Source organism: Marmota monax, unplaced genomic scaffold (genome assembly GCF_021218885.2).
Source record: "Marmota monax isolate L192 unplaced genomic scaffold, Marmota_monax_Labrador192_F-V1.1 WCK01_AAM20220418_F8-fsc00035, whole genome shotgun sequence".
In the NCBI taxonomy this organism is placed as follows: domain Eukaryota; kingdom Metazoa; phylum Chordata; class Mammalia; order Rodentia; family Sciuridae; genus Marmota; species Marmota monax.
In genome coordinates this window covers 2,948,959-2,970,950 of record NW_026691961.1, presented here as the reverse complement: position 1 = coordinate 2,970,950, position 21,992 = coordinate 2,948,959, and the positions used below count along the sequence as shown (strand labels likewise).

At 48.8% G+C, this 21,992-nt stretch overlaps 1 protein-coding gene across 3 annotated transcripts in view; it reads left to right on the top strand.

The window, feature by feature from the left end:
• The first annotated feature begins 1,168 nt into the window (after positions 1–1,168).
• Positions 1,169–21,992, top strand: part of Tmc5 (transmembrane channel like 5) — a 63,598-nt gene continuing 42,774 nt past the window's right edge. The window contains exon 1 of one of the 3 annotated variants that reach the window (XM_046435305.2): positions 1,169–1,399. The gene's annotated coding sequence lies outside the window, so the exon portion shown is untranslated. Of the gene's footprint in view, positions 1,400–6,633; positions 7,206–18,614; positions 19,032–21,992 lie in introns of those variants that run through there. The other 2 variants (XM_046435227.2, XM_046435345.2) reach the window with 2 other exon arrangements.

Sequence of the window (21,992 nt, the reverse complement as noted above, 5' to 3'; positions counted from 1 at the left end):
AGGGAGCAAATGGAGACACAGAGAGGGCTGGCAAGTTTCCCAGCATCACACAGCTAGGACGTGCTAGAGGCAAGTTTCAAAGTCTTCTCTGCCTCAACTGCACAGCCAGTGTCTACCCAGTCTCCACACTGCCTTTCTGCTTGGGCTGAAGATGACTGGAATTGACTTCACAAGCCGCGGCTGACTCCCGATTCTTTGACTACTAAAATGAATTGATCCTGGGCAAGTCCCCTGGTTAATCTGTTTCTCCATCAAAAATTGGGGTCTGGGAAAAAAATAGAGGTCGGGAGAGGACGACTCTTCTGTCTGCTCATATCCCCCTCGATGCATCCTGTAGGTGTGAACTGTAATAACAAGTGTGAAAATGCTTTGTAAATGGTGGCAGGCATGCTGCACACGCACCTGTGACATGCTAGGTGGGTACTTAAGCAGCTTAGCAAGACCCTGTCTCAAAATAAAAAGTTAAAAAGAGCAGGGCACAGTGGTGCACGCCTGTAATCCAGCAGCTGGGGAGGCTGAGGCAGGAGGATCCCCAGATCAAAGGCAGCCTCAGCAAACGAAGTGCTAAGCAACTCAGTGAGACCCTGTCTCTAAATAAAATGCAAAATAGGGCTGGGGGTGGGGCCCAGTGGTAAAGCACTCCTGGGTTCAATCCCCCAAATCCCAGTTCTCACCCTGCCACACACAATAAAAGACTAAATAATATTCCATTGTGCGTATAGAACACATTTCCTTTATCCAGTCGTTTGTGGATAAATGATTGGGTCGCTTCTTTCGAGATCAGAAGTAGGACAGCCACATCATGTGATAATTCTTTTTAATTTGTGGAGGAAACTCCATACACTTTTCCCTCGAGATGGCACCATAAATACATTTCCACCAGCAGTGGGCAACGTGGTCCTCCCAGTAGGTTAAGGTGAGACCTCACTGCGGTCTTGATTTGCATGTATCGGAAGATTCTAAGGTGATTTGCGTTTGTGAATAATTTCAGACGTGGTTTGGTCCCGGGGCGCCCGCAGCGCCGTCTGGCATCTGGTAGTAGCAGAGCACGGTTTGCGCAAGGCCTCGGGCAGTGGATAGAGGTCTCAGACGCCAGCAGGTGTCCCTCCCCAGCGCTGCAGGGACCTGGCTCGGTGACAAGAAGAAAGTGATCGGTCCTCCAGGCAAGAAATCCGGCTCCAGTGCCAGGGTGCGCCGCCCACGGGCTGCCCCAGGCGGGGTCGCCAAAGACACCCGCGGGAGCGCCAGGTGCAGGAGGCGCAGGGCGGGCTGGGAGGTGAGGCTGATCTGCTTGGAGGCTCCTGTGCTGGAGAAGGAATTGATGAGCAAGAAGAACAGGGCCTGTCCCCAGCGCGGGCTGGTGGCGGGTGGCCAGATCCGGCCTCCAGGAGCGAACGAGGTAGGGATCCTCGAGCGGAGGGGCCGCGGCTCCAGCGCCGGACAGCGGCGCGCTGAGCCTCTGGGTTAAGAAAGCTCCCGAGGAGTGGCCTCGGTCTGCCGCCCGGTGCAGCCCACCTCGCGGCTGCGGAAAGGAAAGAATAACCACATCCACTTGTTGGGGGCTTGTGGGCTCACTCGACCGCCGAGCTTTTCATCTGCCTGGCGATATGGGTCAGAGCGCGGGCGTTGGAAATCACACGGTTTATTTGCTGTGAGCCTTTCTTTGAGCAAGTTAATTATCCTGTCTGGATTCCAGTTTCTACCCCGGTTTAAAAAAAAAAAAAAAAGCCGGTGGGGGGAGCCGGGCTTGGTGGCGCTCGTCTGTAATCTCAGTGATTCGGAAGGATCCCGGGCTCAAAGTCAGCCCCATCAATTTAGCGTGGCCCTAAGCAACTTAGAGAGACCGGTTAAGAGCCCTAGGATAGAGAGAGAGAGAGAGAGAGAGAGAGAGAGAGAGAGAGAGAGAGAGAGAGAGAGACTGACTTTCACTAATATGCTGAGCTGAGGCTGGCCTCTAATTTGCGATCCTCCTGCCTCAGCTTCCCGGGTGCCTGGGAATACAGGCATGTGCCTCTGGTACCCTATTCCCCTTTTGCATATAGAGTCTCCAGCACGGACCTCCTGCCATATTTCAGGGAGTTTTATGTCCTACGAAAAGTGCTGCCCTTCAATGTGTCATGGCAGTTTCTGGGGACATTTATGAAGCTGGTATTGGACAAGGGCCCTGTGCATCCGTTCCTGTGGGCACTTGGCTGGGGGTGGAAGCCTCGCCTTTTAATATAATCATATTCATTAACATCTTTTCTGCTCACTGTTTGCCAGGCGCTGTGCTAGGCAGCTCTAGTGATCTTCAGAACAGGGGCTCGTCAGCCAGACGGCCTGAGGTCCAAGCCTGCCTCTATCATTTCCTCACTGGGACCTGGGGCTGAGTTGCTTAACTTCTCTGTGCTTCAAATGACTCCTCCCTACACTGGAGTGATGGTAATACTGCCTAACTCCTGGGGAGCTGTGAGGGTTAAATGTGATCAACACATAGGTAGTGAGAAGAGTCTAAGTGTTGACCGTTTTTACATATTAGCATTTTCTCTGTTTACAGCGAGGCAACAGGCAGACTTGGCTAAACTAATAAACTGCCCCCTGACACAGAGCTATTCTCCTGCTCCCACATCTCCTCATTTATTTCCATTTCCTCTGCCTCACGCTTATCTCTTGCTTCCTTCTTTCCAATCCTGGATGTCCTCATCAGTCCCCCTCTGGGTCCTTGCTTCCTATATCTGGGACTCTCTGGCATCTGCTGCTTCCAGAAGATTCTCCCTCTTTCCCTTATGAAACTTTGGAGATTCCCCGGTGACCTCAGATATAGACCTTCTTGTTTCATTCTTCCCATTAAAAAAAAAATCTTATGGGATACTTGGATATGTCTAAAATATATGCAAGTTATTTACAAAAATACTTGCACAGGAGGCAGAGAAACGTGCTCCTTCGTCACGTGTTCATAACCACTGTTTAGTTTCCTGAATGCTGTTCCAGGTTTCTCTCTCTCCTCCGAGATGTAGCAATAGAAATTATTTTGACTTTAGTAAAAGTGGGATCATACAATCCAAACTCTGTGCAGCTCACTAGAGACATTTTGCAAAATTTTAATTTATGTTTTGAAAAAGTCCCACTGTCACATATGATGAAATCCCAAAACTAGCTGAGAGAGGATGTTGAGAGCCACAGCCCAAGGGGCCCCAGCAAACTTTCAGCTGCCAGCTGATTGGCTCCTCTGCGGTGATGCTCAGTTGGGCTGTTTCCCGCCCTTTCAGACTGCGGAGCTGCTCATTGGGGGACCTTCTTTGGCTCCGACCACGCGACCCAGCCAGACTTCGGCATTTGGTGGCCCGACGGGGGGGAACGAACCCATGACCTTGGCGTTATCAGCACCAAATGCTGCAGTCTGGCTGGGCACAATTCAGGAGCCACTTATCAAGCACAAACGAACTTTATTTTTAGAACACACCACACACCACAGGAACTCTTCAGGAATTCCCTCAGAGCCCAACTGCCACCACCCGCTTCCCACAAGCCTCTCAACCACCACACGCCTCCTGCTCTTGAGGCCGATTGGATTGGCTGGGTCATGTGGGTGGAGCCAAAAGAGTCCCCCAATGAGCAGCTCCCTGGTCTGAAAGGGCGGGGAAACAGCCCTAGGAGCATCACCGCAGAGGAGCCAATCAGCTGGCAGCTGAAAGTTTGCTGGGGCCCCTTCCACTGTGGCTCTCAACATGCGGTGGTGCACGCCTGTTATCCCAGCAACTCAGAAGGCTGAGGCAGGAGGATTGCAAGTTGGAGGCCAGCCTCTGCAACTTAGCAACTCAGGGAGACCCTATCTCAAAATAAAAAAAAATAATAAAAAGGGCTGGGGATGTGACTCGGTGGTTAAGTGCCTATGTGTTCAATCCCCAGTAGTAAAAAGAAAAAAGGATTTTGGGGGGAGAGAATAAATGTGTCATAAACGAAACATTGAGAAATGTTGATACCGCTGGTTACTGAGTCCTGGCTTACTGGAATGCTTCAGAGAAGCACCCGGAGGCAAGTGTAGAGTGGAATCCTTGGGAAAGGGAGATCTTCTCCCTTTTATATCTAAGGTCTTTTGTTCTTTAGTGTTCAGGTCCTTCAACTTGCTTATCTCCCTCTGTCCCGTGGGGGAGAGATCTGGGCAGGAAGTGCCTAGGGTGATTTGATTAGCATCTCCGTGTCTTGCTGGGAGCTGTTTCATTAACAGTTCTTTGGGACAGGCCAGGGACTTGGAAATATTAACATTTCAGCCTCCCAGGCTCAGATCAACTCCATTTTCTTTACTAGACTCGATATTGGATCCGATTTACCTAACTACACTAACTACCTGTCTTTAAGGCTGTCTTTAAATCTGGTTTCTTCAGTAGAGCAAGAGAAGAAAATTCCACTAGAGCTTGTGGGCATGTCACCGGCTCAGTGCGTTTTTACACTGTCTATCAGAAGAATCAGAAAAAGTCACAACTGTGGCGACCAGCCTGGCCATTAATTCAGAAACTGGAGGGGCGGTGAGGGGGTGGGTAGCCAAGCCCTGATGAGGCTTGACTGACACCAGAGCTCACTCAGCACGTTTATTATATAGGTTTTGTCATCAAAAGATTATTTGAAAGAAACTTTTATCAAAGCCGGAAGTCTGAAGGACACACAGAAACTTGCAAGACCTCCAGGTCATCTTAGTATGCCCAGGGGTCTCTACCCGCTGTTGCTGGTTGTCCAAGGTTCTGACAGCTGGAGCCACGTGCCTTTGTCCATAGGTGAGAGTGGAAGAAACCTGGAATCTTGCTGTTCTGAAGACCCCTCAATAGCTTTGTCCTGTACCCTGGAGAGCCACGGCAAGGGGGTCCTGGCTTTCAGGACGCACTTGGTTTCCGAGCTGGAAGGTGGATCTGAGTGGGAGGGTGGCGAGAGACACGCTCCGTGCTCCTTCCTCATAGCTGAGGAGCCACTGGTCCAGGAGCCGGGCGGGGAAGATCTCGCCAGGGCTTGCAGCAGCGAGGAGCTGGGGTAAAGCCCAGGAGCTCATTGGTTCTTTTCGGGGTGGGGGCTGACTGTCCCAGGTCGGGGAGGGTTGGACTGACCTGCTGGCACGGGACAGTCCGGGATGCAGGGGACAGTCGCTGAGACAGTTACCTGGCCCCGAATGTCGGTAGGGCAGACACTGAGAAATCCTGATTGACTGTCACAGGAAGATCTGATCTGGCCTTTTGCCTCAGGCTGCAGTTTGGTCCAGCCCCACAGGGATCAGCCCGCAGCAGGAGGTTCAGGGTTCCCCGAGGCACTGGCTGCCTGGAATTGACTTCTTCCCCCAGGCATGGCTGTTCCTGGGGCTGTGCAACCGTCTTTTTTTTTTTTTGGATGGAACCCAGGGGCACTGAACCGCGGAGCCACATCCTAGCCATAAATATGTATTTTATTTAGAGCTGAGGCTGGCTTTGAACTTGCTATCTTCCTGCCTCAGCCTCCTGAGCCACTGGGAATATAGGCGTGTGCTACCCGCACTCAGCACCTGGCCCAACCATTGTCTTGTAGAACCCCCCTCCCCCTCCTCTCATTTTAAGACAGTTCCTCAATTTATGAGTCTCTGCTACCACAGGAGATGACTGCATTTCTCTTTTGGAAAAATCACTATTTTGTACTTAAGGTGAGTGCTAATACATCAAAAGGGAAGGGAATATATAGCCCCCACCCCCACCCCATTTATTCCGGATTTTAGAAATAAGACTTTCCTCCTTTTGTGTGTGTGTGTGTGTGTGTGTGGTGCTGGGGATTGAACCCAGGACCCCGTGTGTGCAAGGCAAGCACTCTACCAACTAAGCTATATCCTCAGTCCTGACTTTCCTTCTTTTAAAAGATTCTCACCCAGATTCAAATGCCACGGGAAAAGGAATATGTTCTGGCCTTTATAAAAACAAAGACATCTCACCCAGCCCCAGACGCTCTGCTTCCTTCTTCCTTTCCGGGTGCTTAAGGACTCTGTCCCAGAGACAGCCCTGCATGGAGGATTAGCTGGCATTCTTGTCGCTATGGTTGGTCTCAGGAGATGAGCACTGAAATTGACCAGCCTTTCCCACCTGTCGCCTGATGTCGCCCTGACCAACCCTGTGGAGGGAGAGCACATTGCTCTCATTTTGCAGGTGAAGGGGTGAAAAGGTCGGAGGCTTGGAGTGATTGCGCAATTCCCGTCTTGGGGTGCCTGTCGGGATTGGAATTCCAGACGGCCTTCCTGGAAATGTGAGCTGGTTTCTGTCCATGCGTCCTTTATCTATGCAAGGGACCAGTCACTTGTGAGCATTAATTGCAGAGTTAGATCTCCAGGTCGAATGTCGCTGCAAGGTATGCATCTCCAAAGTGCCCAGCGCCTGGGGGCTGTGATGATTTAAATGTGAGGTGGACCCCCAAATCTCATGTGAGAGTCAATGCAAGAAAGTTAGAGGTGAATGATTGGGTTATGAGAACCTAAACCTCATAATCAGTGCATTAATCTGCGGATAGGGATTAACTGGGTGGGAACTGTAGGCAGGCGGGGTGTGGCTGGAGGGGGTGGTGGCAGGAGGGGGTGGTGGCAGGCGGGGTGTGGCTGGAGGGGGTGGTGGCTGGAGGGGGTGGAGGCTGGAGGGGGTGGAGGCTGGAGGCGGTGGGCCTCTGAAGTTTATATTTTGTCCCTTGTGAGAGGAACTTTCTCTGCCTCCTGGTGCCATGTCCCCAGCTGCTTTCCTCTGCCACACATTTCCTCTCTGATGTCCCCCCACCTCAGAAATGGAGCCGGCCTTCTGTGGACGGAGACCTCTGAAACCGTGAGCGCTCAAATAAACTTTTCCTCCTGGAATTGTTCTCTTCAGGTCTGATTTGGTCCCAGCAGCAAAAAAAAAAAAAAAAAAAAAAAAAACTGACAAAAGACGTGCCCAGGGGCGTCCCGTGGAGCCACATTCCAGAGGATGCTCCCGGCCTGAAGGACGCCAGGAAACTCCTTCTCCAGCCTCCGCGCTGCCGGCGGGGGTCTGCGAACTTCCTTATGATGTCCAAGAAATGAAGTCAGCCCTGAAAAGGACTTTGCCCTTTTTATGGCCCCGACGGAGAGAGAAACTTGGCGAGAGGGAGGAGCTTGAGTTCAGGAAGAAAGAAATACCCCGTTTGGAGCGGAGTTGGCGTTTCAGCTGTGCAAACCCCAGGACCATACCGGGGCGCCAGCCAGGCCTGCGCTTGGACAGGTGAGACCCGGGGTTCACGGGCTGGAGGAGGGGACAGGGGACAGCCAGGGTGGCCTAAAACTGCCACAGCCCCGTAAACCACCCCCAACCCTGGCTGGCAGCGAGACCAGTGGCATGACAGACGGCAAGGACAGCTGTGTTTATAGGGACCCAGCACAGAGGCTGGAAGAGAGATTCATGGGTTTGCAAAAAAGAAAAAAAAGATCCAGTGTCTCCCCAGGTGCGGACCACAGAGCATGCAGGGGTCCCCTCTGGGGAACCTGCAGGGCTGGGCAGATGAGAGCCGGAGAGGGCAGGACGTCACAGGATCGCCGGGAGTGCTTGGGAATGTGTCGCCGGAGGACAGAAGCAGGGCTGTCCTGCCGCTGGTTGACAGGTGCAGGTACAGAATGGACGCTCAATAGATATATTAGTGGAAAGCATGGCTGTGGGGAAGGGGAGGTGAGAGACGTTGCTGGTTAGGGAGCCAGCTCTGAAGCTGTCTAGCCTTGGTTTCCTTGTCTGTAGAATGGGTAGGTGTGGAAAGTTGCCACCTCCGCAGGTGGGTATCGGAATTAATAAGAACACGCGGTGCTCTATAAATGCTTAGGAAGTGTTACCTCGGCCTCCTTATTCACTGCCTCTCCCTTCTCATCCTTCTGTTCTTCCTCTGATCAGAATGATGTCGTCAATGACGATGATTCAAGCTCAGGGTCTGCCAGCAGCGTCATAGGTTTGAATCCCCTGTTGCTTCTGTTCAGCTGTGTGATGTTGGGCAAATGACTTAGCCTCTCTGGGTTTCAATGTAACCACCGTAAAATCAACTATACCTCCCCATAAAGTTCAAGATTCAATTGCTAATGCCTTTGAAGGGTGTGGCGTGGTGCCTGACACAGAGGCAAACACTCAGTAAAGGGTGCTGTCCTCATGCTTATTATTATTATTTATTGATATCCTTGTGGTTTGACGAGATTCCTTCTGTGACGGAGAAGGAAGAGGAGCTGGGTGGAGAGGGAGTGGGTTTGTGGTCACGTATTACCAGGAAGACGGTCAGGTTGAAGGTTTAAATACCATCAAAGTATCATGAACCAACTAATGGATCATTTTTGTGCCAAGGTTTCCCAGAATGAGGTGACCAGCGATAACCAGATTATTACTCAGGTTCTTTCCTGTCACCTCAAGTTCAATGTCCCCAGAAGTAAACTGCAGCTGCGGGGATCCTAAACCTCAGGCAGGATCATTTCTGTGAAGGAATTCATAGAGAAAGACAAGGCCACAGGGGAGAAAATACTGTTTCCACATTTTTACAAACCCCAGAACAGGCAAGATCCTTTCCCGTGGCTTTTGCATCTTGAGTATCTTTAAAAAAAAAAAAATTCAATTTTTATAATGCACAAAAGGGAATTTGTGCAAGGGCCTGGGTCCACTCCCCAGCACCGCCAATCAATCAATCAATCAATAGAAAAAGAAAAAGGAAGAAAAAAACCAGGATCTGTGTTTCTGGCTTTGTGGGTTGACTACTAGGAAAAAAACAGTTGCTTCCTCCCACTGAAGCTGTGGGTAGCTGTTGCGGGGGTCCCCAACAAGAAAATGCCCAAACCATCCAGCGATGGGGCCGGGTGGGGGTCCCAAGAAAGAAGCCCTCAGTATCCGGGACCAGGTGCAAGTGGCCATTGGAGAGCTTCTCCTGGGACAGACCCAGGAGCAGAGGGAAGTGCTACCTGGGTTTATCAGCAGTGAGGGGGGCTAGGCTGAGCCCACAGGAGGGTGTGAGGGATTTTAGCCCAGGACTGCGCCAGTTCCTTCTAGTGTTTTGGCAACAACCTGAACGCCCTTATCGGTGTCTGGGAATACCAGGGGCCTGTTGGGGCTCAGGCCGGCTGGCAGAGACCTGCAGCTGTCTGGGCCACAGACATCAGGCACTCTGACTTTCAGTCAGGACACAGAAGGCGAGCGAGGGATTCTGGAGACCCTGAGCTCCTACCACGCTCTCAACCCAGAACGTGCGTGGTGCACGCCTGTTATCCCGGTGACTCAGGAGGCTGTGGTAGGAGGATCCAAAGTTGGAGGCCAGCTTCAGGAACTTAGGGAGACCTAAGCAACTTCTTGAGACCCTGTCTCAAAATAAAATAATAAATAAAAGGGCCAGGGATGTGGCTCAGTGCTAGAGTGCCCCTGGGTTTAATCACCAGTTTAAAAAAAAAATGAGAAAATTACAACAAATTTAGTTTAAAGGTCTTAATTGACTTGTATCCGTGACTCTGAAGTCGGACAACACCTTGTTCTGTTAAAGCCGAGCAAAGGAGAAAGGGGCCAAGGAAAAGCAGACACAGAGCAGGAAGTGGACAGGTCATTCCAAAGTCACTTTTTTTGAGAAGGTAAAATGGGTTGTTGGGGGATTGACTGCCCCCTCTCTCCCTGACCTCTCAGGAGGGCAGATAAACAGCTTAGTTTCCACCTGGTGCTGGGGAGCACTAGCATGAGCGACTCCATCTTGGTTTGACCTCTCGGACCTGGTGCAGAAGCTCAGTCCGAGCCCCTGACCTTCAGTGGGTTTTATTTAACCCCCTGAACTTGGGACTGACCCGCTGTAAAGTGAGGTTCCCGCCCCTCCTCCCCAGGGTTGGTCATTTGCTAGGATGCTGGACCCAACTCAGGGAAAGGCTCACTCTTGTTTACCAGTTTATTACAAAGGAGATGATAAAGAATACAGATAATCCACCAGATGAAAAGGGACAGAGGGCAAGGTCCAGAAGAGCACCAAGCCCGGGAAGGTCTGTCCCCGTGGAGCTGGGGGTGCGCCACACCACCCAGCAGCTTCCTGAAGCCCACAGTGAGGACTTTCCTGGAGGCTTCAATATGCAAGCACTGGAGCACTGAGCACCAAGCACCGAGCACCGAGCACGGGAGCACCGAGCATGGAGCACTGGAGCACTGAGCACTGAGCACCGTCTGCTGTTAGCTCTGTATCCAGCCCCCTGCCCGCCCTGGAGGATGGGCTTGGGGCTCAGAGTTCAAGCTCCTAACCATGGCCTGATCTTTTTGGAGACCAGCTGCCGTCCCTCACTCAAGAGTCACCTCACTAGATCCAAAGAGGCCTCTATCACCCAGAAAATCCCAAAGGTTCAGGACTGGGGGCTCTGTCAGGAATCGAGATCAAAGACCAAATATTATTATTATTATTTTTGTTTCTTTGTTTTGTGGTGCTGGGGATTGAACCCAGGGCCTTGTGCATGCAAGGCAAGCACTCTACCAACTGAGCTATATCCCCAGCTCTTATTATTATTTTTATTAAAAAATTTTTTTTTTCAGTACTGGGCTCACCCCACACCAGGCAAGCACACTACGACTGAGCGACCAGATATCACAAGTGAGCAAATATTCCAATGAAAGATTCTCCTGCCACCCATATCGCTCAGGGAATTATGGAGTTTTAGGAACACTGTGCCAGAAACCTGGGATTTATAATACTTCTTATAAATTGGGATATCCACCCAGTGGCACACACCTGTCATCCCAGTGGCTCAGGAGGCTGAGGCAGGAGGATCGTGAGTTCAGAGCCGGCCTCAGCAACTTAGTGAGGCCATAAGCAACTCAGTGAGACCCCTGTTTTAAAAAAATAAAAAAGGGCTAGGGGTGCGGCTTGGTTCTTAATACCCCTGATTCAATCCCCAGTATCCCCCCAAATAAATTAATTAATACATTGTGATGTCACATGGGTGGACTGTAAAGATTGAAGACAAACACACTTGACGACCACGGTGTGGGCATTTAAGGGAAGTCAGGTCCCGACATGGGAAACAGCATGGAGCTCTATGTCGTCTTATCGGAGCCACCGAAGGCAACTGATGAAGGTCCAGGTGGACTGGGTTATCTTTCCTGAGCTCCCTTACCTGCGCACAGTTAGATCAGAGTGTGATTAATTTTTAATTTTTTAAAATTTGCTCTTATCCGTCCATGACAGTAGGATCTATTTTGACATATTATACAAGTCTGGTAGGAGGTGGCTTATTTTGGAGTCTCTATTGGTCTTCAAGTTTTCGTGGCTGATACATCAGACCTAGCCTTCACCACGTCTCTGATCCCAGGTTCTCCCTCGTCCCGTGTTGAGTGGCGTCCCGGGGACCACTCCTTCTATGCCTGCAGCACACCTGTCATCCTGAAGCTTCTTCTCGGTGTCTCTGAGATGTCATCCCTTCCCAGCCCTCAAACGCCCTCTTTGGCTTGCCTTAAACTCTCTCATACTTTAGGTTTCTGCAGAGGTCTCCGTTCTGCTCCCAAACTTGCTGTGCCGGGTGCAGAATTTTAGGTAGGTATTCTTTAACCTCAGCACTTTGAAGACCCAGGCTCATACGGACAGCATCTACCAGCGCTGAGCCAAAGTCTGTCTTCTTCCTGGGAAGACACAGCGATTTTAGTTCTGAACATTTTCAAGGTTTCATCTTCTGCTGTGATGATCTAAGACCTCATGAGGCTGTGTGTGATTTTGGGTGTTTCTTGTGGACATTTATCCACGTTGCTAGCCGTTTAGCTGAAGGACCGTGTCCGTGCTCAGGTCAAGCTATTTCATCTTTGATTATTACAATCTTTGCATTTTCTTTGTTATAGAACTTCTGTTTTATAGATATTGGACTTCCTGGATCAGTTGTTATTTTTTTCCTGGGGTCCTGGGGATTGAACCCAGGGCCTTACACATGCTAGGCAAGTACTCTACCTCTGTGCTATACCCCCAGCCCTTGTTATTTTATTTTTGAGGCAAGGTCTCACTAAATTGCTGAGGCTGACCTCAAACTTGTGAACCTCCTGCCTCAGCCTCAGCCAGATAAACAGACACTTTTATAGAGCAGGATATTTCAAGGGCTTGGAGATAACCTCATGGGAGCCAAGGCCAAAGGCCCTCTCCTTGGATGAGTCCAAATCCTGTACTGCTCAGTGTCCATCCTAACATCAAAGGGCACCAGTAGGTGCCAGGGTGAAAGGAGTCCCCTTGTTCTCTGGCCAGCGCATTAATTAAGCACTCAATTGCTGCTCGGTGATCCACTCCAGTTCTTCATGCCCCTCGGCTTTACTGTCCTCGTCCTGAGCTGACTGCAGCCCTGGCTCCCTCCCACGCTGCCCATCTTTTTTTGGGGGGCCTGTTCTGGTCTAGTCTCCCCCTCCCCGGAGAACCCACCAGTGCACCGCTTTACTCTCTGTTTTCTGGAACCTCATTGCCGTCTCCAGTCCAACCGTTGCCCCTCTTGCCTTGAACGTCCCATGACTGTGGATCCACTCCCCTGTGGACTCATTGTCCGTAGTTTCTTGGGAGGTGGATGGAAAGAACGGGCTGTGGGTCCAGTCTGCCACCTGGAACCAGGGCAGCCTCTCAGCGATGTCTGCAGGACCACATCGCCTCATGACACACTTCTCAGAATATGTCCCCTTCCTTACGTGATTGCAGGAGTGTTAAGAGTCATCATTCTGTTCCTTCACCCTGAATCACTTCAAGAAATCTGTCGTGGGACCAATCAAGGGCAAGTCAAATTTTCCACATTGTCCAAGGAGGGCACCCTGAACTTGGAGTTCCGTAGACCCAGGTTCTGACTCTGGCTCTGGATCTGGACAAGCCACTGTACTTTGGATGAGCCATTTTATATCTTTGGGATGATGAAACACAGCAGCGCCTCAGCTAAGGAACTTGGCTGTTGTTTCCAGGCCAAGTTCTTAGCCTCTCTGTGCCTCAGTGACCTTCTTAGTAAAATAAGGATAATAAGAGTTTATTCCTAGGCCTACCGTAGGGTTTTAATGGGTTCATATCTATCTGGTCCTTAAACAGTGGCCAGCACATACATATGAGTGGCTTTGTAATCATTGGTTTCTGTTTCTGTTTTCCTCTCTGCGACTCTGGAACAGGAATACTTGAGCTGTGTTAGGTAATGCTGAAATAGGCATTATAGGGACTGTTATATTCCCTGCATCTGAACGAATCAGATAAAGAGCTAAGCTTCTGCTTTCTGAGAGTAATGTCTCATTTTTCTCTCAAAGAGGGAGGCTTGCAGGGTGCGGTGGTGCACGCCTGTCATCCCAGTGGCTCTGGAGGCTGAGGCAGGAGGATCGCGAGTTCAAAGCCAGCCTCAGCCAAAGCGAGGCCCTAGGCAACTCAGGGAGACCCTGTCTCTAAATAAAATACAAAAATAGGGCTGGGGATGGGGCTCAGTGGTTGAGTGCCCCTGAGTTCCATCCCCAGTACCCCCCTAAAAAAGAGGGAGGCTTAACACAGACCCGGACTCACCAGGTCGGGGAGAAGCTCAACCTGGCGTTGTCACCGTCTCCTGCCTTCCCAAGACCCGGTGGCGGAAGACGCGGAGCATCCCTAGCCAGAGGGGGCAGTTAGTATTATCCTTATTTGCTTCCCCTGGTAGATTCTGGCCCATTGACAGTGTGTAAGTGTAGGCAGACAGTGGGTTTCTGTAGCTTGTAGAGTCTCCAGAAAGTGGGTCATTCCTTGGTGGCTAGCAGAGGAGCCCCTCAAAGCAGGTGCCAGAGCTGGGCTGTGCACCTTGGATTTTCTCCAGCTGTCCCCGAGAGGGGTCCTCTGTCTCTGTGATGGGTTGGGCGGTCCACCTGAGCAAGAAGAGGCTGAGCCACCCACCCGGCTCAAGACCCCATGAACCCGCTTCTTCCCTCCACCTCTCTGCCTGCTCCTTCCTGGCTGATCTGCAGTGATTCTCAAACTCTGAGCATGGAAGAACCACTTAAGAAAGCTAATGAAGGGCTGGGGTTGTGGCTCGAGTGGTAAGGTGCTTGCCTAGCACACAGGAGGCACTGGGTTCGATCCTCAGCACCACATAAACATAAAATATTGGGTCCACCTAAAACCGAAAAATAAATATTAAAAAAAGGAAAGAAACATAATGAAAAGGGAGCCTTCCCAGGTCTCACCCCCGGATTCACTGAAATAAAATTTTTGGAAAAGGGATCTGAGGTGGTGGTTTCCTCCCAGACCTTGCCCAACGTGCTCTCAGAGGAAAAGCTGTCCTCGACTGAGAATCACTGCTGTAGATCCACGGCGTCCACCAGTATCTCTCTAAAATAGACCCAAAGCCACCACACACCCGAGCTTCAGGCAAAGCGTGGCTACCTGAACGTGAACACTGCATGCAACTCAATGGCGTTGCCAGGGGCTTCACATCAAGCCCCGAGAGCTTCACCTGCTTGGGGAAAGTCTTACATTCCAGAAAGACAGTCTTGTTACAGATTGGCCTTTGCAGTCACAGTAAGGGTGAGACCCCTGGGGAGGGTCTGGTCCATGAACTTCTTTCTAAGAAAGAAGAATAGTAAAACAGGATGCACCTGAGGTCATAGAGCAAGACTCAGGGGCTTCAAAATAGCCATATTAAAAAAAAAAAAAAGGCCAGGCATGGTGGCACACCTCTGTAATCCCAGCAGATCAGGAGGCTGAGGCAGGAGGATCGAAAGTTCAAAACCAGCCTCAGCAATTTAGCCAGGCCCTAAGCAGCTTAGCAAAAGACCCTGTCTCAAAATAAAACAAAAGGTGGGGGACTCAGGATGTAGCTCAACGTTTGATGTCCCTGGATCGATCCCTGGTACCCCCCCCCAATAAAAAAAAGGAGGAGGAGGAGGAAAAGGAGGAGGAGAAAAAGAGGAGGAAGAATCTTCCCATTCTAGCTTTTTCTTGAGTTTTAGTTATTGAGATCCATTTGCGGCATTTGCCAATGTTTCCCAAACTGTTATTTATTTGTCTGTCTGTTTTGATGCTGGGAATCGAACCCAGAGCCTACAGATGTTAAACGTGTGCTCCTCTCTCCTTCTTAAAAAGTACCTTAGAACCTACCTTAATCAAGTAGAAGAAGAAGCGGTTGCTACTTCCGTGGGCTGCTCAATGCAGTTAGTTCGACCATTTTCTTTCCTTTTTTAAGTTTTTAAAAAATTTGTAGGTAAACACAATACCTGCATTTATTTATTTATTTTTATGTGGTGCTGAGGATCGAACCCAGGGCCTCACACATGCGAGACGAGCGCTCTACCACTGAGCCCCAGCCCCAGCCCCGAGTCCATTTTCTTGATGGATCTTTTTGTACATGTGCATTTGATTATTTCGATACTGGGGGTTGAATCTAGGGGTACTGGCTCTACCACTGGGGTGCTCTTTCAGCCCCTTTTATTTTTTATTTTGAGATAGACTCTTGCTAAGTTGCTGAGGCTGGCCTCAAATTTGTGATCTCCTGCCTCGGTCTCCTGACTCACTGGGATCACAGGCATATACCACCTCCCTCCCTGTGATTTTTTGTCATCAATTCATTTTCAGTTTCTAGCTTCCAACCCTTTCTTGTTTTTTATTAGTCAGTTTTGGGGTTTGTTTTTGTGGGAGAGGGGATTAACCCGGGGCTCTCTACCACTGGGCTACATCCCCAACTCTTTATTTATTTATTTGGAAACAAGATCTCACTAAGTTACTGAGGCTGGCCTTGAACTTGCGATCCTCCTGCCTCAGCCTCTCAAGTCACTGGGATTATAGGCATGCACCATCCCCAGTGCCTGCCTTGTTTAACAAACTAAAAATCCTATATCCTCTTTGCAGTCATAGAATATAATTATATTTCTTAGGATCTTTGAGATTAAATACATTAAGATTTCCTTTGAGAAGAGAAAATAACAGAAGAACAAGAAAACCTAACTGATTTGGCTCTATGATATTTATGTCCCCCCCCTGTTATTCACAGTTTGGATACTGCTGTCTCTAACCGTGGGTCTTATGTCCCAAGGGGTCCAAATGCATGGCTAAGAACATTCTTGACTCTCAGGAGGAAACACCCTATGAAAAGCCCAACGGATCTCTTAGGAACAAATATTTAGTTAGCAGGAAATGTTTGAGTGATTGAAGGTGCTATTTAGACGATTCAGGTTACCTCTATTTCCTGGTTCTAAACATTACACACTGAAGAGTAAGAAGTTCAAGCATTTATTTGTAATGGCATTGAGGCTGAAGGCCAAAGCCCTTGTTAAGCTAACCAGCCAGGAGAGAACAGTAAAGCACTCCTGAAAGGGACATGTGTCCCCGTGATGGACAGCCTGGTGCCTGGACCACCACTCTTCAAGTATGGTGGTGGTCACTCTCTGTGCTGGACTCGTCTTTCCACGATCAAGTGGCTTCCAGGGGATCCAAAGTTCCGGAAGGGCAATCATTCTGTGCAAATATTCTGTGCCCATCTACCATCTCTGAGAACTCGAAAAGGTTTGGAGCCCTTCAGAGCCTCCACATCCTGCTCTGTGAAACCGCTGCGCCAAGCGTCTCCCTGGCATCGACCAGGCCTGGATGAAGGCGCACACGCATGCGCATTGGGCGGCTCCCGGCCCGCTCCATCCCCGCAGCTGCAGAGTTACCTGGTCTTGGAAGTGCACGTGTTCTTACTTTGTCTATGTCACTTCCAAGTTTAGGTTTCCCTTTCATCCCAAATGCCCATTTCTTTCTCTTTAATGGAAAGGTCTCCTCTCCCTTCTGCTCTGATTTGCTTTTTCAATTTTTCTTTACATCATTGGCTTGGAGAGCTGGAACAGACTGTGTAGATCATCCCATGTTCATGTCGATCTAACTCACCTGTTCTCAAACTCAGAGACAGGTGGATAGAATACCTTTTGTTCCCAGAGGACATTTTGGCAACGCTTTGAACTTCTTTGTTACCAGTTGGGAGAGCTGCTTCTGGGCATCTGGACACTGGAGAATGATATGGCCCAGGACGTCCATAGCCGAGATGGAGAAGGCCTCCTTCAACTAAGGAGAATCTTTCAATTCTAGTTTTTCTATGTTCAATTCTTATAAGTTGCATATGGTAATTTGGGGGTCATCCAGGGAGAAGAAGAAAGGTCAAGCTTAAGGAAGATTCCTGGATATCCTTCCACGATGACACTGTGAAAATGAAGAGTCTACCTACCCACAGTTGCTGTTCCCCTCCTTGGGGGGACCCCCCTCCCTTGGGCTATCTCCAATGAAATTGCATACACTCCAACCAAACCCAGCAAAACTACCCCCATTTCTCTTCCTGGGAGAGATTTCCACACGTTGTTATAAAGAGACTCATGTGGAACACAGAACTATCACTATTTACGTCAGCGAAAAATTGGAAACAGCCCAAATGTCCATGAGTAGCAGGAGGAATAAATGCAATGTGGAAATCCATACATCATGGAACAGTACACAGCCATTAAAGTGAACCAATTTCTAGAGAGATGTTTGAACTACTGGCTTTAGTTACTAGAGCTAACAGCATGAATAGGTCTCAAAGCTAATTTCACATTTAAAAAACAGTGAATTGCAGAAAACAAAGTTATATTGTTTTATATATCTATAATATTGTACTGTTCAAAGCCCAGTTGTACTGGGGCAGTGAGACAGGCTGCTGAGAGAGCAAAAATGACACCCAGAGAGGGCATGTGAGACTTAAGTTTTATTGAAAACTGTTTACAGGGGCTGGGGATATAGCTCAGTTGGTAGAGTGCTTGCTTTGCACGCACAAGGCCCTGGGTTCGATCCCCAGCACCACACACACACAAAAGAAAACCCCTTACAGGGAAGGTCCAATGGCCATAGCTGGACAGATGGCACCTTTGTCCCTTGGCAGCCATCTAGCTGAGCCCTTGTCTCCTCCACAGTGCTACATTGTTCCACAGTTACCATAGGGAAGGGGTTTGATAGCTTAGGTTACAGAAATACTGGCATTATTAACTTGCTTTGAGCCAACATTTCATACTCGCAAATGTACCTTGCTGGGCTGTACAAAATGAGACCTTCTTTTATGACCATCAGAGATCCCCCTATGATTTTTAGGTCCCAGCAAAAGTCAGCCTGAACCAGGTACAGTGGCACACACCCATCAATCATCCCAGTGACCCAGGAGGCTGAGGCAGCAGGATTGCAAGTTCGAAGCCAACCTCAGACACTTAGGCCTTGAGCAACTTAACAAGACCCTGTTGCAAAATAAAAAATAAACAAATAAACAAAATGGCTGGGGATGTGTCTCTGTGGTAGAGAACCCCTGGGTATAATATAATATAATATAAAATACTCAAAAAAAAAAAAAGCCATCCTGATATGGCAGGGTGATTATGACTCACAATAAAACATTGTATGTTTCAAAACAGAAGATTTTCATCACTAGCAATAAGAGCACTGATTTCATTCAGGTTGAAATGTTTACCCTGTCGTGTGTTGCCATGGCCAAGTTCACCCCCTTAGCAAATAAAACATACAGGGAAATTAGAAATTGTGGCTTTGCTTTCTTTCCTGTGGGGAGACTTCCTCCTGCATTGGGTGCTGAATAGTTGGCCGGTTTCACAAGCCCTGGCCTGTCTTTTCTGTGTACCAGTTAATAAATGGCCTCAATCAGCAAAATTAACCTTTGGTCATTTCGCAGCCTGCATGACTGCAGTGTTCTAGCCGAGGCCTGGGGCAGGAGATGGGACAAAGAGTTTGAAGATAAAATGTCCCGTCTTTGTCCCATCACCTAAACTGTCCCCAGCCTAAACTAGATCACTGTGGTCATGCAGACCATGAAGTGACCAAAGATTGATTTTGCTGATTGGGGCCATTTATCATCTGGTACGTGCCCATCTGAAGCCTTCTTTATGAGTACTCCGTGATCTTCTGCCATTCGAACCTCCTGGACCTAACGTCTCCTGGTGGCTTTGGGTTGTTTCCAGTTTGTCTGTCTTCCATGCCGGGCTGGCCTGATGACCCTTAGTGATTCCCATTCCTGTGCTCTGTGAGATGACTTTGGTGATACGGAGGCTGCTGGCGGCTGGCCTGGGCCTGGGTTGTCTTGTGAGAACTCGGATGCAGCACAGAGCCAGGTAAATGTGGCCTTGAATGTGGCCTCATTCAAGTTCAAGGGTAATTTACCCCTCAAGATTCCTGGACTATCGAGTGGCAAACACCGGATTGCTAAAATGACCCGTTCAAACCAGGGAGCCTTGCAGAGTCAAATAAGGAGTTCTCCGGGACAGCCCAGGGAAGGCATGTCACTGCTGGGGGGAGTGACTGAAAGCCATTGAGCCAGCAGAGCGAGTGACCCTAATTGGCATAGAGGGCTCACTAGCCCTACTGAGAAGGTGCTGGAGAAGCAAGAACTAACACACGGTCCCCTCTCCAAGCTTTTTCCAAGGCGCCAAGGAAGGGTGGCCTAGTTATCTGCTCCTCTAGAGTGAATAGGAAGCCAGGAGGAAGGGTCCCAGAGGGTCACTCCCATGTCCTTTGATGATCGGTTGGAGACTATTTTCTTGTCCTTTCTCTCACAACCCTTTCCTGTGGACTTAGTTTCTGTTTGTTTAGGAATTTGTCCCAGTGTAGGCCATAACCGTTAGAGCGGCATTCACCCTTCAGGCCTGGCCTGGCCTGTGACGGAGCCTGTAGCCCGCCTGCTCCTGTTGGTGGCCACGGATCAGAGATGCGAACCCGTGGGCAGGAGCTAGAGGTCCCCTCTCTCCCTCATGTATATACCTGTCATCGACTTACCTACCTATTATCCATGCTCTGGGCGTGTGTTATACGAATGCATATACACCTACAACTTGTTATAGGTGTAGACTTAGGTGTATTTACATATCTGAGCAAATATACACATTCTCTCTGTGTAATTGTCTCTCAGTATCTACGGGGATTGATTCCAGGACCCCACACAGATATCAAAATCCTTGGTGCTCAAATCTCTGATGGAAAATGGCTTAGTATTTAAATATGCCTCACACAATCCTGCTGTGTAGTTTAAGACATCTCTAGATTAGTTAGAGCTATGTGAACAGCTGTGATACTGTGTTGTGAAGGAACGAGGGAGTGGCCACCGCCCCCCTCCATTCCTTCCCCAGATGCTCCCTGTTCTGCCTTGCATCACCGTGTGTCAGTTCACTTGCTCTTGAACTTGGGTCATGTTGGACCTTACTGCTCTTTTGTGTCCAGCTGTCTTTCCCTCACCCTTAAATCTATGAGACTCCCCCATGCATTGTATTCTGCAGAAGTTCCACCTCTGTTCCTTTTTTACTTTTTGGAGGTGCTGGGGATGGAACTCAGAGCCTCACTCATGCAGGGTAAAGCCTGCTACCACAGCGCTACACCTACAGCCCAGAAGTTTAGAGTTTGTTATTGCTGAATAGTATTTCACATGGTATGAATGGGGCAAAATTCATTGACTTATTCTGCTGTTGGATGACATTTGTGTGTTTTTCAAATGGTTGGCTTTTAGGAAAAAAAAAAAAAGTTTCTGTAAACATTCCTGTCATCTTTTGGTAGATAGACTCATTTCTCTTGAGCTGGTATACCTGTATCTATTTTTAATTTCTTGGCATCATTTAGCTTTTTTTAAAAAAATTAGTCCTAATCACTTATGTATGACAGTAGAAAGCTTTTTGATTCATTGTACACAAATGGAGCAGAATTTTTCACTCCTCTGGTTGTACATGAAGCAGTCACACCATTCGAGCAATCATACATGTAACTAGGGTAATGATGTCTATCTGATTCCACCATCTTTCCAACCTCTCTGCTCCCTCCCCACTCCCCTTTGCCCCATCCAAAATCATTTAGCTTTGTTAGATGTCATATGTGTTGGCACACCGCGGGAGTTATAGGAACTGGGCTACTATTGGGATACATATGAAGAAATGGGTTCTATTTCTATGTTATGAGAAATAATTTTCAATTATTTCAGCATAACATTCAGTCTTCACAGCACTGCAGTTTGTACAGATGTTCCTGCTTGCGAAACTCATTCATTAGTCAGAATTCTCTTTCATTTGCAAATCACAGAGAACCCAGCTCTGCTTAGGAAAAAAAAATAATAATTTAAGGGTTCAGGTATCCACTGGGCATCTGCCTTCAGGCATAGCTATGTCCAGGTGCTTTAACAGTTCATCAGCCCTGATCATTCATCCTGTCTATCTCTTGGCTCTGTTCTCTCCTCGTTGGCAATCTTAGGAAAACCTTCTCCAGTGGTAACCACTGGCAGCTCCAGACTAAAACTTCCTAACTCCAAGCTCCAGGGAAAGACAGAGCTTCTCTCTTTCCTACAGTTCTGACATATCTCCCAGATCTGAAGCTCACTGGCTCTGACTGGGTTATATGCTTTGACCCCATCACCGTGGCTAGGAAGAAAATCATTCAGATGAGGTCCTGGCCTGCAGGGTCTCGGGGTGAGGTACTCAACAAAACATGTTACCCCCAAAGGGAACAATGGATGCTGGGCAGAAACAAAATAAAGAAGAACAGACTTCAGCTAAGCCAAGACTTGTGGGAACAAGTTGGCAAACTAACACTGAAACCACAGGGGACCGCAGAAAGTTAATATTGTCTTTAGCTTTGATAAGGTTGAGGCCTTTGTCATTTACATAGAGATAAACTTGTAAAGTTGGCAGAGCTTCAAGAATGTTCTACTTCCTTCTTCCAAAGCATCACCATATTCTAATCATGCTGACTTGAAACTGGAGAGATGTTTTTTTTTTGTTGTTTGTTTGTTTTTTATTTCCCTTTTAATTTGTATTCTTCCCATATTGGGTTAGCCAACAAATCCCCTACTGACTCTTCATTTAAATTTTCTCCCCTATGTATTTTCTTCTCTGTTCCCACTGACAACCACACCAGGTGCTGCAGGCTGATGTCCTGTCTCTCAAAATAAGACCATCCCTCTCCCAGTCTGGTCCACGTCCTGAAGGGCTGATGAGTCAAATCCTGGGGACAAGGGGTTGATGGACACTGATTGGCCAGGCCTGGGTCATGTGACCTCCCTGGAGTTGGTCAGGGGTGCCATCAACCCTTCCTGTTCC